Source organism: Schistocerca nitens, chromosome 8 (genome assembly GCF_023898315.1).
Source record: "Schistocerca nitens isolate TAMUIC-IGC-003100 chromosome 8, iqSchNite1.1, whole genome shotgun sequence".
In the NCBI taxonomy this organism is placed as follows: domain Eukaryota; kingdom Metazoa; phylum Arthropoda; class Insecta; order Orthoptera; family Acrididae; genus Schistocerca; species Schistocerca nitens.
The window spans coordinates 574,262,609-574,280,463 of NC_064621.1; the positions used below are offsets into that span (position 1 = coordinate 574,262,609).

At 43.0% G+C, this 17,855-nt stretch overlaps 1 protein-coding gene across 2 annotated transcripts in view; it reads right to left on the bottom strand.

Annotated features, from left to right (window-relative positions):
* The window catches only part of LOC126198506 (uncharacterized), a 111,323-nt gene extending 95,869 nt beyond the window's left edge, over positions 1-15,454 (bottom strand). For both annotated transcript variants that reach the window (XM_049934890.1, XM_049934889.1), the window contains exon 1: positions 15,376-15,454. The gene's annotated coding sequence lies outside the window, so the exon portion shown is untranslated. The remainder of the gene's footprint in view (positions 1-15,375) is intronic.
* Positions 15,455-17,855: the final 2,401 nt, after the last annotated feature.

A 17,855-nucleotide genomic window follows, 5' to 3' on the forward strand; every position in this document is an offset into this window, starting at 1 on the left:
GAGGTACAGCTGTCCATGCAGCTTCAAAACGATACCACAGTTCATCAAGAGTAGCGACAGGGGTATTGTGACGAGGCAGTTGCTAGGCCACCATTGACTACACTTTTCAATTGGTGAGAGATCTGGAGAATGTGATGGCCAGTGCAGCAGTCGAACATTTTCTATATCCAGAAAGGCCTCTACAGGACCTGCAAGATGCGGTCGTGCATTATTCTGCTGAAATGTAGGGTTTCGCAGGGATCGAATGAATGGTATAGCCACGGGTCGTAAAACACCTGAAATGTAACGTCGACTGTTGAAAGTGCCGTAAATGCGAATAAGAGGTGACCGAGACGTGTCACCAATGGCACCCAATACCATCACGCCGGGTGATACGTCAGTATGGCGATGACGAATACACGCTTCCAATGTGCGTTCACCGCGATGTCGCCAAACACGGGTGCGACCATCATGATGCTGTAAACAGAACCTCGATTCATCCGAAAAAATGACATTTTGACATTCGTGCACCGAGGTTCGTCGTTAAGTACACCATCGCAGGCGCTCCAGTCTGTGATGCAGCGTCAAGGGTAACCGCATCACTGGTCTCCGAGCTGATAGTCCATGCTGCTGCAAACGTCGTCGAACTGTTCGTGCTGATGGTTGTTGTCTTGCAAACGTCCCCATCTGTTGACTCAGGGATCGAGACGTGGCTGCACGATCCGTTACAGCCATGCGGATAAGATGCCTGTCATCTCGACTGCTAGTGATACGAGGCCGTTTGGATCCAGCACGGCGTTCCGTATTACCCTCCTGAACCCACCGATTCCATAATCTGCTAACAGTCATTGGATCTCGACCAAGGCGAGCAGCAATGTCGCGATATGATAAACCGCTGCCGTGATAGGCTACAATCTGACCTTTATCAAAGTCGGAAACGTGATGGTACGCATTTCTCCTCCTTGCACGAGGCATCACAACAACGTTTCACCAGGCAACGCCGGTCAACTGCTGTTTGTGTATGAGAAATCGGTTGGAAACTTTCCTCATGTCAGCACGTTGTAGGTGTCGCCACCGGTACCAACCTTGTGTGAATGCTCTGAAAAGCCAATCATTTGCATATCACAGCATCTTCTTCCTGTCGGTTAAATTTCGCGTCTGTAATACATCTTCGTGGTGTAGCTATTTTAATGGCCAGTAGTGTAGTAAACAAATCGCGAGGAGCTACAGAAAGAGGTCAGGTTAAGCTAATGACAAAATTTAACACTGGAGAAGAGAGCGCACAAAAGTTACAGGAAGTGCCAGAATATTTAGGTATGCTCGTTCACACTGCTGCTAAAATTGAACAAGCAAACCCCGGGACGAATGCATTACTATTCTACTGGCTGATTTGCACTTTAATCCTCCCGCGAAAAAGAAGCAGTTTACACAATTCAGCACCCACGATCAAATAGGACCTCTCGGTTTCACAGTTTAAGATGCACAAATACAACATCAAAATCAATATCCATGGCATTATTGTCTTACACAGAAAATAATCAGCAACGCTAACACTAACAGCATCCGCAGGTTAGGTTCTATCATACAAAGAATATCTCAAACTGGACACAAGTACCCCCTAACCCGGGAACACTTAACACAGGTCCACTGAGCAGCCCCACGCTATAGGACTAGGCAAACTATCGTCTATCGTCAGTACAGCTAGCGACGCTGTGATTCCAGCGGGACCGTATCTGCGGAACCACGGACTAGTTGTGGAACTAATCTCCATCAACCACCACTTAAATGCAGCACAGGAACGGAAGAGTATTTGAAAGATTCCACACCGAGTGGATTCTTGGTTGATGTTGAAGACAGCAGATCCGGGTAGCGGCAGCACAAAAGTCAGCGGGCGCAATTCCAACATGTCACACCTCCCAACACCCGATCCTACTGCAAACAGACCAGACCCTTCGGACCACTCTGCTGAGTTCCAGTCTGACGTCCCAACCAGCGTCACACTCTCCACGTCCCGCGTCTTGTGTGACCACGACGTCTGCTACCACTACATCTACATTTACATGGACACTCTGCAAATCAAATTTAAGTGCCTGGCGGAAGGTTCATCGAACCACCTTCAGAATTCTCTATTATTCCAATCACGTATTGCGGCGAAAATTTAATGGTCATGGGTGACTGGAATTCGAGAGCAGGAAAAGGGAGAGAAGGAAACATAGTAGGTGAATATTGATTGCGGCTAAGAAATGAAGGAGGAAGCCGCCTGATTGAGTTTTGCGCAGATCATAACTTAATCATGGCTATCAATTGGTTCAAAAATCATAAAAGAAGGCTGTATACACGGAAGAAGCCTGGAGATACTAGAAGGTTTCAGATAGATTATATAATGGTAAGAGAGAGATTTAGGAACCAGGTTTTAAACTGTAAGACATTTCCAGGGGCAGATGTGGACTCTGACCACAATCTATTGGTTATGAACTGTAGATTAAAATTGAAGAAACTGCAAAAAGGTGGGAATTTAAGGAGATGGGACCTGGATGAACTGAAAGAACCGGAGGTTGTACAGAGTTTCAGGGAGAGCATAAGGGAGCAATTGACAGGAATGGGGGAAAGAAGTACAGTACAAGAAGAATGGGTAGCTCTGAGGGATGAAGTAGTGAAGGCAGCAGAGGATCAAGTAGGTAAAAAGACGAGGGCTAGTAGAACTCCTTGGGTAACAGAAAAAATATTGAACTTAATTGATGAAAGGAGAAAATATAAAAATGCAGTAAATGAAGCAGGCAAAAGGGAATACAGACGTCTCAAAAATGAGATCGACAGCAAGTGCAAAATGGCTAAGCAGGGATGGCTAGAGGACAAATGTAAGGATGTAGAAGCTTATCTCACAACGGGTAAGATAGATACTGCCTACAGGAAAATTAAAGAGACCTTTGGAGAAAAGAGAACCACTTGTATGAATATCAAGAGCTCAAATGGAAACCCAGTTCTAAGCAAAGAAGGGAAAGCAGAAAGGTGGAAGCAGTATATAGAGGATCTATTCAAGGGCGATGTACTTGAGGACAATATTATAGAAATGGAAGAGAATGTAGATCAAGATGAAATAGGAGATTTGATACTGCGTGAAGAGTTTGACAGAGCACTGAAAGACCTAAGTCGAAACAAGGCTCCGGGAGTAGACAACATTCCACTAGAACTACTGACGGCCTCGGGAGAGCAAGTCTTGACAAAACTCTACCATCTGGTGAGCAAGATGTATGACACAGGTGAAATACCCTTAGACTTCAAGAAGAATATAATAATTCCAATCCCAAAGAAAGCAGGTGTTGACAGATGTGAAAATTACCGAACTGTCAGTTTAATGAGCCACAGCTGCTAAATACTAACGCGAATTCTTTACAGACGAGTAGAAAAACTGGTACAAGCTGACCTTGAGAAGGATCAGTTTGGATTCCATAGAAATGTTGGAACACGTGAGGCACTACTGATCTTACGACTTATCTTAGAAGAAAGATTAAGGAAAAGCAAACCTACGTTTCTAGCATTTGTAGACTTAGAGAAAGCTTTTGACAATGTTGATGGGAATACTCTCTTTCAAATTCTGAAGGTGTCAGGGGTAAAATACAGGGAGCGAAAGGCTATTTACAATTTGTACAGAAATCAGATGGCAGTTATAAGGGTCGAGGGGCATGAAAGGGAAGCAGTGGTTGGGAAGGGAGTGAGACAGGGTTGTAGCCTCTCCCCGATGTTATTCAATCTGTATATAGTATGGAGTGTAGGAAGGAAGGCTTACCATCTTGGGACTTACCATCTGTGGTCATCAGTCCCCTAGAACTTAGAACTACTTAAACCTAACTAACCTAAGGACATCACACACATCCATGTCCGATGCAGGATTCGAACCGGCGACCGTAGCAGTCGCGCGGTTCCGGACTGAGCGCCTAGAACCGCTAGACCACCGCGGCCGGCGTATGGAGTGTAACCATGTATGGAAGTGAAGCATGGATGATAAATAGTTTGGACAAGAAGAGAATAGAAGCTTTCGAAATGTGGTGCTATAGAAGAATGCTGAAGTTTAGATGGGTAGATCACATAACTAATGATGAAGTATTGAATAGAATTGTGGAGAAGAGGAGTATGTGGCAAAAATTAACAAAAAGAAGGGTCCGGTTAGTAGGACATGTTCTGAGGCATCAAGGGATCACAAATTTAGCATTGGAGGGCAGCGTGGAGGGTAAAAATCGTAGAGGGAGACCAAGAGATGAATAAACTAAGTAGATTCAGAAGGATGTGGGTTGCAGTAAGTACTGGGAGATGAAGAAGCTTGCACAGGATAGGGTAGCATGGAGAGCTGCATCAAACCAGTCTCAGGACTGAAGACCACAACAACAACAAACATAGCGCGCGGAAACAACGAACACCCATATCTTTCCGTACGAACTCTGATTTCTCTTATTTTGTCGAGGTGATTGTTTCTTCCTATGATGGTCGGTGTCAACAAAATATTTTCACATTTGGAGGAGAAAGTTGGTGATTGGAATTTAGTGAGAAGATTGCACCGGAACGAAAGACGCCTTTGTTTTAATGCCCTAATTCTGTATGATTTCGGTGACACTCTTTCTCATATTTTGAGATAATATAAAACGTGCTGCCCCTCTTTGAACTTTTTCGATGTACTCTGTCACTGCTATCTGGTAAGAATCCCACGCCGCGCAGCAGTATTCTAAAAGGTAATGGACAAGCTTAGTGTAGGCAGCCTCCTTAGTAGATCTGTTACATTTTCCAAGTGTTCTGTCAGTAAAATGCAGTCTTCGGTTAGCCTTCCCCAAAACATCTTCTATGTGTTCCTTCCAACTTAAGTTGTTCATAATTGTAATTCCTAGGTATTTGGTTGAATTTACGGCTCTTAGATTTGATTGATTTTTCGTGTAACTGAAGTGTAACGGATTCCTTTTAGCACTCTTGTGGATGACCTCACACTTTTCGTTATTTAGCGTCAACTGCCAAATTTCACAGCATTCAGATATGTTTTCTAAATCGTTTTACAAAGTTTTCTGATCGTCTGATGACTTTATTAGTTGATAAACGACAGCGTCGTCTGCAGATAACCTAAGACGGATGCTCTATAGGGCTCGGGAACGTTGCAAGCCAGAGGGGCTCTGAGATAATTCACCCACCCCTGGCAGCCCCCCCCCTCCCGGGGCATCCCCCACATCCCCTCCTCGTAAGGTATTTAATAATTTTTTAGTTATCTTAGCCGTCTTGTTCCGTAGGATCAAATTGAGAAGCAAATTCCAAGGTCATGGAACGTGTCAGTACATGAAATAACAACATAAAAGTAATAACAGATAAAATAAAATGTTTATGAACCCTACCCCCCCCCCCAAAAAAAAAAAAAAAACACAGGCTATAAGTTTGTGTAAACGCAACCAACAACACAGGAATCAGCTTAATTTTTTAAGGAAGTCCTCGACAAAATAGAAGGAGTGACCCATGACGAAACTCTAAAATTTTTGAATTCTTTTGTAAGTTTACTGAAAACGGATAGAGCAGTATACTGCACGCTTTTCTGCACGAGGGTCAAGGAAGTGCGATCCAAATGCCGATTCGATACCTGCCTGGTATTAAATGAGTGACAGCTGCCAATTTTTGGGAATAACCGTATGTTGTCATCAAGAAACGATAGTAAAGAATATAAATATTGAGAGGCCAATGTCAGAACACCCAGACTAGTGAACAGGGGTTGACAAGAAGTTCGTGAACTTACGCCACTCACTGCCCGATGCACCCATTTCTGAGCCAAAAATATCCTTTGAGAATTGGAAGAGTTACCCAAACTAAAATACCATATGTCATTATCGAATGAAAATAAGCAAAGCAGACTACTTTTCGTGTCGAACTATCACTTACATCAGATACCGTTCGAATAGTAAAAATGGCAGCATTAAGTCTTTGAACAAGATCATGAGTGTGGATTTCCACGACAGTTTACTGTTCGCATGGTAAAATGGCAGCATTAAGACTTTGAACAAGATCCTGAACGTGGGTTTTCCACGACAATTTACTGTCTATCTAAACACCTAAAAATTCGAACTGCTCAGTTTCACTTATCATATGCCCATTCTGTGTTTTGTTGAATTGCGTGTTAGGAACTATAAAAAGTTAGTTTACTGTGATTTAGCGTTAGTTCACTTTCTAAAAGCCATGAAGGTATGTCATGAACTGCACTATTTGAAACAGTGTCAAAGTTGCTCACGACATCCTTTACAGCCAGGCCAGTGTCATCAGCGAACAGAAATATTTTAGAGTTACCACTAATACTAGAGGGCATATCATTTATATAAATAAGGAACAGAAGTGGCTCCAGCACTGAGCGCCATTTCCAGCACACGCGCTCGCTTTCGCTCGTCTGTTTTCCGCACCAGAATCTGTGCCTCAGAGACGTACTAGGATTGTTCATAAGTCGTGGCACAGCTCACATATACCTATAAATGAGAACCTTCTTGACAAAGTACTGTGAACAAAATGATACGAACTTTTTTCGTCTTTCTAGTTGATAACTGTGATCAGTTAGTACACATGCCGCCACTCGAAGCTGTAATTTATGCAAAGAGAACGATCAACGAGAGTATCAGGCCGAGCACAACAATAGGCTTCCATAAAGGTGGAAAATTCCTTTTATAATTTGCGCTAATGTAGCAAGGCGGCAGACAGCAGGAGGCGATTTCAAAACTCTTAGGAATGTATGGAGATCAGAGACTTCTGCTAAGCAAATTAACGAATTTATTATTGTCTAGCTGGTATCCTTGGCTGTACTTGCATATCAGCGGTTTTGTTACAGTAAGTGATGGTGAGTAAGTGTAGTACTGTAGGTCCAATAATACCAGCTGCCTCACGTGACTGCCTGTTAGGGCTTTACCTCATAATGTGGGCTCCACCTTTCTTCGTCCTAATATGTCCCAACTCATACTTCTTCGGCATGTGAAGAGTCACAGAAGAGCAGTGTGTACACACGAATATGGGCAGGAACACACATCTATGTATCACGGTATTGAAGAACCTATACAATATTGTTGTTGTGGTCTTCAGTCCAGAGACTGGTTTGATGCAGCTCTCCATGCTACTCTATCTTGAGCAAGTTTCTTCATCTCCCAGTACCTACTGTAACCTAATCCTTTTGAATCTGTTTAGTGTATTCATCTCTTGGTCTCCTTCTACGATTTTTACCCTCGACGCTGCCCTCCAGTACTAAATTGGTGATCCCTTTATGACTCAGAATATGTCCTACCAAGCTATCCCTTCTTCTAGTCAAGTTGTGCCACAAATTTCTCTTCTCTCCAATTCTATTCAATACATCCTCATTAGTTATGTGATCTCACCATCTAATCTTCAGCATTCTTCTGTAGCACCACATTTCGAAAGCTTCTATTCTCTTCTTGTCTAAACTATTTATCGTCCATGTTTCACTTCCATACATGGCCACACTCCATACAAATACATTCAGAAACGACTTCCTGACACTTAAATCTATATTCAATGTTAACAAATTTCCTTTCTTCAGAAACGCTTTCCTTGCCACTGCCAGTCTACATTTTATATCCTCAGCTACACAATATACAATGTAAATATTACGCAACAAATATTGTCGAAGTGTGGATTCAACACAACGAAGATTGTGTAAGCATCGTATCACGTGGAATGTATCAAACAACGAATGTAGTTTCGTAAGTATAATAAAGACGGAAAGCCAAAAATAGATATAACATTCTAAAATAATAATTATTTTTTCACAGTTAGTGTGATATTCCTCGGGGCAGTATGTATCTTGTATGTTTCCACTATTTTCGCGCATATGTAAGTGGCGAATGGAATTCACTATTACATTTTATATTGAATTTCAGTGTGGCCTTAATTCTAGTGTTGGTGCTTTTGACACATAAGCTGTGAATATCCCATTTTTTCCCATTATATTAGTGATGAATTGCTGTTCTGTGCTAATAAGTATGAAAATGCATTGTTAACCAGGTTTAATGATGTCGATAGAGTACAGGTTCGTACAAAATCTGAAGTAGCCTGTGTTCTTCCTTACGGTTCAGGCTACCCACAGCAGATTTCATCAGATTCGGTTCAGCGAGCTAGTCTGGAAACGCAACAGAGTTACTTTCAGATTTATGATATTAGTAGGGATAAAACTTTCAATTACTGTGTAGTTTTTTCCACGATCAGATTTTGATAAAAGAAAGACTATAGGTATCCCAGACTACGCCCAAGACGAAACTCACATGAAATAGACTGGCACGTTGGAACAGAGAGACACGATGGTTTTATATTAAAATTTAAATCCCGGTATCTTTTTCTCTTTCGAGATCTGATTTTGATGAAATAAAGCCTATGCTGTGCCCAAGCTATCTTCGAGTTACCGGCGAAAACCCCGTTAAAATCCTTTTAGCGGTTTTGGAGAAGTGTGTTCAAACAGACACACAACAGTGTTTTATAGAATTATTATGGGTGTAGACATGTGATACAACAACATACTAAACCCCTGCGCACAAAAAGAAGGAGGAACGCTGTATGGTCAAATACTTCGCACAGCACGCGGAACACAAAATCCTGTAAATCTGTATATTACAGTGTTCATAAAATGTAAATATAAAAGTGAAGGATTTTTTACGTTTCGAAAGAAAAGTAATATTTTCCTAGCTAACATACGAACACAATCAAGCTGAATTTTCTAATATTTAAGGTAGCTTATCATATTGCTCGAATCTGTATTTATTAACACAAACCTTCCAAAGTTCTAGATATCTCATTATACCTTGTAACACCACGGCTATGCTGAAGTTTCTCTGCAGAAGACTCCTTTGGCAAATCGAGTAATGACTGCTGAGCCGCGTTTTCGGTTCTTTCTTGGATAATCATATTGTTTATCATGAAATCGACATCGTTTGTAGCAAGTATATTGTGATCGCGACCTACTTTGGGATATATAGTTTCTTGAAGCAAATGTGTGAGATAAATTCATGTATGAAAACCACATAACGTACCGGTTTTTGTCGTTATGGCTGAAGCGCCAATCTTTTTTTTTTCCTTACTTTCATTTTTTTTCGTCATGAGTTGAGTGTAGCGGTGTAACGTTCACAACACTTTTGAAACACGCCGCTGAAATTTAGCACGTTTATACGTTTATAAAGCTAAATGAAGACAAAAGCACAAAGTAGTTACTGAAATCTTTCACACTATTCAACAAGCTGAACTCAGTTACTTACTTTAAATACTTTACTTTAAATAGTAAAATATATTCAAATGTGTGTGAAATCTTATGGGACTTAACTGCCAAGGTCATCAGTCCCTAAGCTTACACACTACTTAACCTAAATTATCCTAAGGACAAACGCACACACCCATGCCCGAGGGAGGACTCGAACCTCCGCCGGGACCAGCCGCACAGTCCATTACTGCAGCGCCCCAGACCGCTCGGCTAATCCCGCGCGGCTTTAAATAGTAGACTTTTTTACTGTTTACATATGGATACAAATGTGAACGCATCACTTAACAGCACTTTGTGATGCAAATATGAGACTTTTCCAGTCAACCGACTGAATTGTAACGTTCGTCGACACCTCTTGACAGTATTACTAGTTAAACGATGTTATTCCCAAGGTGTACAACGTCAGTGGCAATTGTAATCTGACCCGATAGTAGTAATTGACAAGAGCATGTTCAGACTATTGCCTCTTAGGAATTAAAACACGTGTTTGGACGTCCAAGGAAAGCTGGAAGTAGTTTCCAATTCGAGACTTTGCAGGACCACTAACTGTCAATTTCCTTTCACGTCATAGTGTCAGAATACAATTTCTCTTACATGTCATATCAACAGTCTCTATACTTCGTTGGTTTGCGCAATGAAACATAAAAAAATTATCTATTATGATAACAAACAATGCACTCAAAACACAAGCGGGTGATGAGACTCCATTTCTCCTTTAGAAAAACCAAGTTTTTTATTAATACTGCATGCAAGTAAAAACATAACCTAAGATATAACATAGTATACAGGTAGCAGAAACTAAAGCAGAGGAATGAAGTAATATTATAATCTGATGAATGTCGGTAACATGCTTTACTCATACAATACAGAAGTAAGAATATTATAGGAAGACTATTACACACATTAGCTCCACATCTACATCTGCATCAACATCACATTACGCGAGCCACCTAATGGGGTGTGGCGGATGGTACTTTCTGTACCTCTGAGACCTCCAACCCTGTTGCGAATAGCGCGCGAGAAGAATGATTTTCGGTAAGCCTCTATATTGGCTTTAATTTCCCGAATTTTCTAAAAAATGGTTCAAATGGCTCTAAGCACTATGAGACTTAACATTTGAGGTGATCAGTCCCCTAGACCTAGAACTACTTAAACCTAACCAACCTAAGGGCTGAAGCGCCTAGAAGCGCTCTTCCACAGCGGCCGGCCACCACGGGTGCGTTATTTCAGGAACTCCGTGTGTAGGGGGGAAGTGATATGTTGCCCGACTCTTCCCGCAAATTGCTCTTTCGAAATTTAAGTGGTAAATCTCTCCGTGATTCAGAACGTCTCTCTTTTAACGTCTGCCATTGGAGTTTGTCTAGCATCTCCATAAGGCTCTCGTGCCCGCTAAACGACCCTGTGACGAAACGTGCTGCTCTTCGTTGGATCTTCTGTATCTCTTTATCGGTCCTACAAGGTAGGGATCGCATTTAGTTGAACAATAATCGATAATGGGTCGAACAAGCGCCTTATAAGCCACTTCCTTCGTGGATGAGTTACGTTTTCTTAAGATTCTTCCTATGAGTCTGTGTCTGGAATCTGCTTTCCCACTATTTGTTTTATATGGTCATTTCACTTAAGGTCGCTCCGGACAGTTATTCCTAAATATTTTACGGCATATACTGTTTGCAGCGATTTGTCATTAATAGTGTATCTGTAGAGTAGTGGATTTCTTTCCCTGTGTATGCGCCATATATTGCATTTATTTACGTTCACTGTCAACAGCCAAACCCTGCATCATCCATGCACTCTCTGGAGGTCATTCTGCAAATCGTTACTATCCTCTGGCGTTGGTACTTTGTTATAGTCTACCTAATAATCTGCGAGCAGCCTTATAGAGCATCCTATACTTTCTACATTTATATGTATACTGCAAACGGTAACGGTCCTATCACACTTTGTAACACCTCCGTTTATTATCCCGACCTGATCTGATCGAATAGCAGCCCAATATTTATTATTAACATGACCGTGAACCTAATGGGGCTGGCAATCGGAATTGACTGCTACGGAAGTTGTTACTTTCCAGTTCGTCCTGCTCAATACTATAATACTGAATGTCTGGTAATAAGGAACACCAACACAGTTAACTAATTATGAACGTATATTCTTCTCAAAAGAACAAAAAGGAGATAGCCACTGCCTTCGTCATACATATCTAATTACGGCTAATCTCAGCACAGGCTTTCTTCATTTTCCATTATCGTCACACGCTAATCCATCACTGCATCCAACACTGCAATCCAAGGTTAGGCCGGCGCGGTAGACGCGAAACCAAATATCGGCACTGGTAATGTCATTGATCACTTTCATAATGATACTTCTTCACTTTCACGGTATTAAACTATTACATAGGGGTCTAACCACGGCAATGGCGACACCCTTCTCCGTTAAAGACCTTATTTCAGCAAATGGCCTTCACACACATATACCCGCCAACCACACTGGCGCATCTCGACACTCACTCTCTCAACACGTCACAATCGATTGTTCGTCCTATCGACCTGTGCCAAGTGCAAAGTTATAGTAAGGGCCTATGGACCCCTTACAACTTCCTTGGGTTACACCGGAAATTACATTTATATCTGTCGAATTTGTTTCAATAAGAGGGACGTTTTGAGTTCTGCCTGCTATGAAGTCTTGAAGCCAGTGTCAAATCTGCTGCAGTACTCGATAAACTGGTATTTCTTTCACTAAACGGCAGTGCGGGACGGTGTCAAATGCCTTCCTGAAGTCAAGGAACACGGTGTCGAACTGAGCGCCATTGTCTAAGGCCCTGTGGATCTCATGGAGGTACAGGGCAAGCTGAGTTTCGCAGGATCTCTGTTTGAGCAATCCATGTTGACTTTTATAGTGGAGACTTTCCTTCTTCAGGAATGCTAAAATTTTTGAGTATAAAATATGTTCCATTATTCTATCAGATTGACGTCAACGATATAGGTTTATAATTGTGTGGACCTGTCCCATGGACCTTCTTAAAAACAGGAATGACCTGCGCTTTCTTCCAGTCGATAGCTACCCACCGTTGTTCAAGCGATCTACGATAAATTACTGCTAGAAAGAGGGGAAATCCTTTCTCATAACCATTGTAAAATCTTGTAAGTTCCTCGTCTGGCCCTGACGCCTTTCCACTACTAAGCAGTTGCAGTTGTTTTCCTATTCCGCTATCGGTTACCTCCATGGCCGTCATTTCGACGTTCGTACGACGATTGTAAGGAGGGACCGTGTTGCGATCTTCGGCGGTGAAACAGTTTTGGAAAACCTAATTCAGTATTTCGGCTCTCTCTCGGGAATCTTCCGCTACGATGCTAGTGTTGTTGCTGTGTGAATGAATAGATGATTGCGACCCACTTACTGAATTTACATGCGACCAAAACCACTTAGGATTTTTACTGAGATCGGCTGACAAAGTTTTACTTTGAAAGTCATTTAAACTTCTCTCATTGCCGTCCTTACGCTCCTTTCGTTTCGTTCAGCTTTTGTTTGTCAGCTAGGTTTTTACTTCTCTTCATTCTTAGGTGAAGTTATCTTTGTTTACGTAGCAGTTTTCTATCACGGCTATTATACCTTGGTGGGTCTTTCCCATTCCTTAAGACCTTACTTGGAACATATTAATTTTTTTCCATCTGTCTTCATCAGCGAATATTTGATGCTGACTGCTCAGGTACTCTGAACTTTGTATAGTGTTATTCCTGCTAAGCAGAAATATCTTCCTTCTTAACATTCTTTGTCACACCAGTAGCCATAGATGCTATCACAGCCTTATGATCACTGATAACGTACTGTACGTTAAAGGATTCGAGAAGTTCTGGTCTGTTTGTTGCCAGGAGGTCTAAGACGTTAACCTCACGAGTTGGTTCTCTAACTATCTGCTCAAAGTAATTTTCGCACAAGGCATCCAGATCAGTGTCACACGAATCCCTGTTCCTGGCAGCAGTTTTGATACCTTGACACTCCCAATCGACGTCTGGCAAGTTGAAGTCACCCCCTATTACAACGGCATTATCAGGAAAATTACTAGCGACATTCTGCAAGTTCTGTCTAAAGCGCTCTCACACTAGATTTCCCGGCCCAGCCGGTCTATAAAAGCATCTGATTACTATTTTTGACTGATCTTTGATACTTAACTCCACCCTGATTAATTCTTAATCGAAATCCGTGATAACCTCCATAGATTTTGTCGAATTCATTACTGCAATAAACACGCCGCCACCATTGGCGACTAACTTATCCTCACGATAAATATTCCAATCTGAACTTAGGGTTTCGTTGTCATTAACGTCCGGTTTCAACCAACTTTATGTTCCTAATACTATATGTGCTTCATAACCTTCAATGAGGGCTATTAACTCCGGGACCTTTCCTTGGATGTTCTTGCAATTTACTAAAAAAGTCACATAAATCTTTTCTATCTCTGATCTGCGACGACGAACGTTCTCTGAGAGCATTGTGGCTAATTCTTCAGACAAATCGTTTTTGAACCCAAGGGAGGGTTTCCCTAACCTAAAAAAGCACGCGTGCACGCCACACCTACTCCGCTGTTCTAGTAACCGCTTCCTGCGTGTTGTGCGTGCCTGACTTACTAAGGGGAACCTTGAAATTCTGTACCCGATAGCGGAGATAGAGAAATTCGTATCCGATACCGTCGCAGAGTCGTGTGAGCGTCTAGCTTAGACCTTCCACTCAGCTCCAAACCAGAGGACCGCGATCAACTCTGAGAACGATGCTGCAAATAAAGAGCTTAGTCTGCACCCAGCGTGTGGTGCTAGTTGCCTTCACCAAATCAGCCACGCGCTGAAAGGAACCGAGAATGCCTCAGAACCCAAGCGCCAGGCGACGTATGAACTCAGTGCGCTCAATAAGTGCCGGCATGGACTCTCCCACATCAGGGACGAAACACCGTGGCAAGCATACCCAGTGCCCGCTGGTATTCTTTTTCACCTGCTATTTTCCTGAGGGGCTCCATCACCCGCCTAAGATTGGAGCCCCAGTGACAAGCACACCCACCCTCTGAACTTCTTCGTACTGCGCAGGAAAATCTGTGGCTGGCCCAACAGGAGAGGCGTCTCGTGCTTGTTCAGGGTTATCATCAACTCTGGGTATCTGTTGCGAAGACTACGGAGGCAGCCGAGCGATCTGCTCCCTCTTTCGCCTTCGTTTCAGCGACACGCGAGCCCATCACAGTCTGCCATCCACTCTCGGGTGGCAGACTGTGGTCTGTTCTCGTGAATACGCACCGGTCAGATGTTGCGAATCAGAAGATGCAGTGACATCTGGGTCACCAGGGGATTCCAAAGGCACCAGGTCTCGTACCCAAAGCCCCGATGCTGTCACAAAAAATGGTTCAAATCGCTCTGAGCACTATGGGACTTAACATTTGTGGTCATCAGTCCCCCAGAACTTAGAACTACTTAAACCTAACTAACCTAAGGATATCATACACATCCATGCTAGAGGCAGAATTCGAACCTGCGACCATAGCAGTCGCACGGTCCCGGACTGAGCGCCGAGAACCGCTCGGCCACCGCGGCCGGCGGTGCCGTCACAATTCTGGACATTGCCTTAAGCATGTCGACGGCAGCCGAGGCTGATTCCAGCTGTTTACGAACTGCAGCCAATTATCCTTGTGTCTACTCACAACAAGCACAGTTCCTAGGCACCTCGTGGTGTCTAAAGATAGGTACAAGGTCTCAAATGACAGTACTGAGTTCGGAATGTACACAAAATATAACGAAAAGAATAAAGCAACACTAAAACCTGCTCTGCAGAATTCTCACTACGCCCTGAGACGGAAAACTCCTAGACAGAAATAAATTTCTATACTGAAGTGGGTGTATTTACCACTATCTGTTACTAGGAACTCTGCTTACCCGAAAGCTACTGCACGAGATAAGTATGCACACTATAATGCACTGTTCTAAACTAGATGCTGTGTACCAGCACGAGATTTAAACATAGTGGCGTGACGTGGCGGTAATTACACTAGGAAGCCGCCTAATTTGCTAAACCCTAGGCTACGCAGTAAAATCACAGGTACAGATCACTCCTTTGCAGAAACATGTGAAAAAAATACAGAAACTAAACTACATTACTGTGTGTCAGGCCAATTCTGCTGCTGCTGCTATCGCCGTTGGCGCGTCCGCACGGCTATGCGTCTGCCGGGACAGTGACTGCGGTAGCCCTGTAGTCCACGGTCCCTGATCCAAATTGAGTTGCGTGACGTGTGACGAGGCGGGAAAGTTCCACTAGGAAGCCGCCTTGCACAAGGATATGCAAGCAAAAACAAATACAGTAATTTGCTAACCACTAGTCTACACCGTAATACACAGAGGTACAGTTCACTCCTTTGCATAAGCACGAGAAGAAAGAAAAAACAAAAACTGAACCAAATTACTGGGTGTCAGGCAAATTCTGCTGCCGCTGCTACCGCTGCGGGCGCGTCCGCACGCCTCGGCGTCTGCTCCCAGCCCATCTTCGAAATCTGAGATGTAAACATAAAAAAAATTTTGATCGTTTAATTGTGTAAATAACTATATTTATTCATGAATATTATTAAAACGATCACGCTATGACATTTATACACTACTGGCCATTAAAATTGCTACAGAACGAAGATGACGTGCTACAGACGCTAAATTTAACCGACAGGAAGAAGATGCTGTGATATGCAAATGATTAGCTTTTCAGACCATTCACACAACGATGGCGCCGGTGGCGACACCTACAACGTGCTGATATGAGGAAAGTTTCCAACCGATTTCTCATACACCAAGAGCAGTTGACCGGCGTTGTCTGGTGAAACGTTGTTGTGATGCCTCGTGTAAGGAGAAGAAATTCGTACCATCAGGTTTCCGACTTTGATAAAGGTCGGATTGTAGCCTAACGCGATTGCGGTTTATCGTATCGTGATATTGCTGCTCGCGTTGGTCGAGATGCAATGACTGTTAGAAGAATATGGAATCGGTGGGTTCAGGTGGGTAATGCGGAACGCCGTGCTGGATCCCAGTGGCCTCGTATCACTAGCAGGCGAGGTGACAGGCATCTTATCCGCATGGCTGTAACGGATCGTGCAGCCACGTCTCGATCCCTGAGCCAACAGATGGGGACGTTTTCAAGACAACAACCATCTCCACGAACAGTTCGACGACGTTTGCAGCACCATGGACTACCAGCTCGGAGGCCATGGCTGCGGTTACCCTTGACGCTGCATCACAGACAGGATCGCCTGCGATGGTGTACCCAACGACGAACCTGGGTGCACGAATGGCAAAACGTCATTTTTTCGGATGAATCGAGGTTCTGTTTACAGCATCATGATGGTCGCATCCGTGTTTGGCGACATCGCGGTGAACGCACATTGGAAGCGTGTATTCGTCATCGCCATACTGGCGTATCAACCGGCGTGATGGTATGGGGTGTCACTGGTTACACGTCTCGGTCACCTCTTGTTCGCATTTACGGCACTTTGAACAGTGGACGTTACATTTCAGATGTGTTACGACCCGTGGCTCTACCTTTCATTCGATCCCTGTGAAACCCTACATTTCAGCAGGATCATGCACGACCGCATGTTGCAGGTCCTGTACGGGCCTTTCTGGATACAGAAAATGTTTGACTGCTGCCCTGGCCAGCACATCCTCCAGATCTCTCACCAACTGAAAACGTCTGGTAAATGTTGGCCGAACAGCTGGCTCGTCACAATATGCCAGTCACTACTCTTGATGAACTGTGGTATCGTGTTGAAGCTGCATGGGCAGCTGTACCTGTACACGCCATCCAAGCTCTATTTGACTCAACGCCGAGGGGTATCAAGACCGTTATTAGGGCCAGAGGTGGTTGTTCTGGGTACTGATTTATCAGGGTCTGCGCACGCACATTGCGTGAAAATGTAATCACATGTCAGTTCTAGTTTAATATATTTGTCCAATGAATACCCGTTTATCATTTTAATGGCCAGTAGTGTAACTATATTTCTTCATCAATATTATTAAAAAGATCACGTTACGACATTTATATTTTAAAACATACCACAAATGTTTAAAGCTGTGCTTATTCTTCCCAGGAATAGATAAAAAAGTAATATTTTACCTGGAACAGAAATAAATCGCACTCGTCCCATTGATGAATTATCGTGAACTCGGCTTATAAATTACCTGCTTCTGGGAATCCGATGGAGTATCTCAACAAATGCGGTTATCAGAAATTAAGAACTGAACAATTTCGCATTTTGTCCTCCACTTGTGAAACTAACGACAATAGAACTAAGGAGTAATATACATTACTGCATGTGATAATATGTACAGAGTGGTCCATTGATCGTCACTGGGCCAAATACCTCACGAAATAAGCTTGAAGGGGGAAACCAGATGGCGCTGACATAGGTCAAACGGATATCAAATGCGTTTTTTTTAAATAGGAACCAACATTTTTTATTACATATTCGTGTAGTACATAAAGAAATGTGAATGTTTTAGTTGGACCATTTTTTTCGCTTTGTGATAGAATGCGCCGTAATTCTCACAAGCATATGGCTCACAGTTATAGACGAACAGTTGGTAACAGGTAGGTTTTT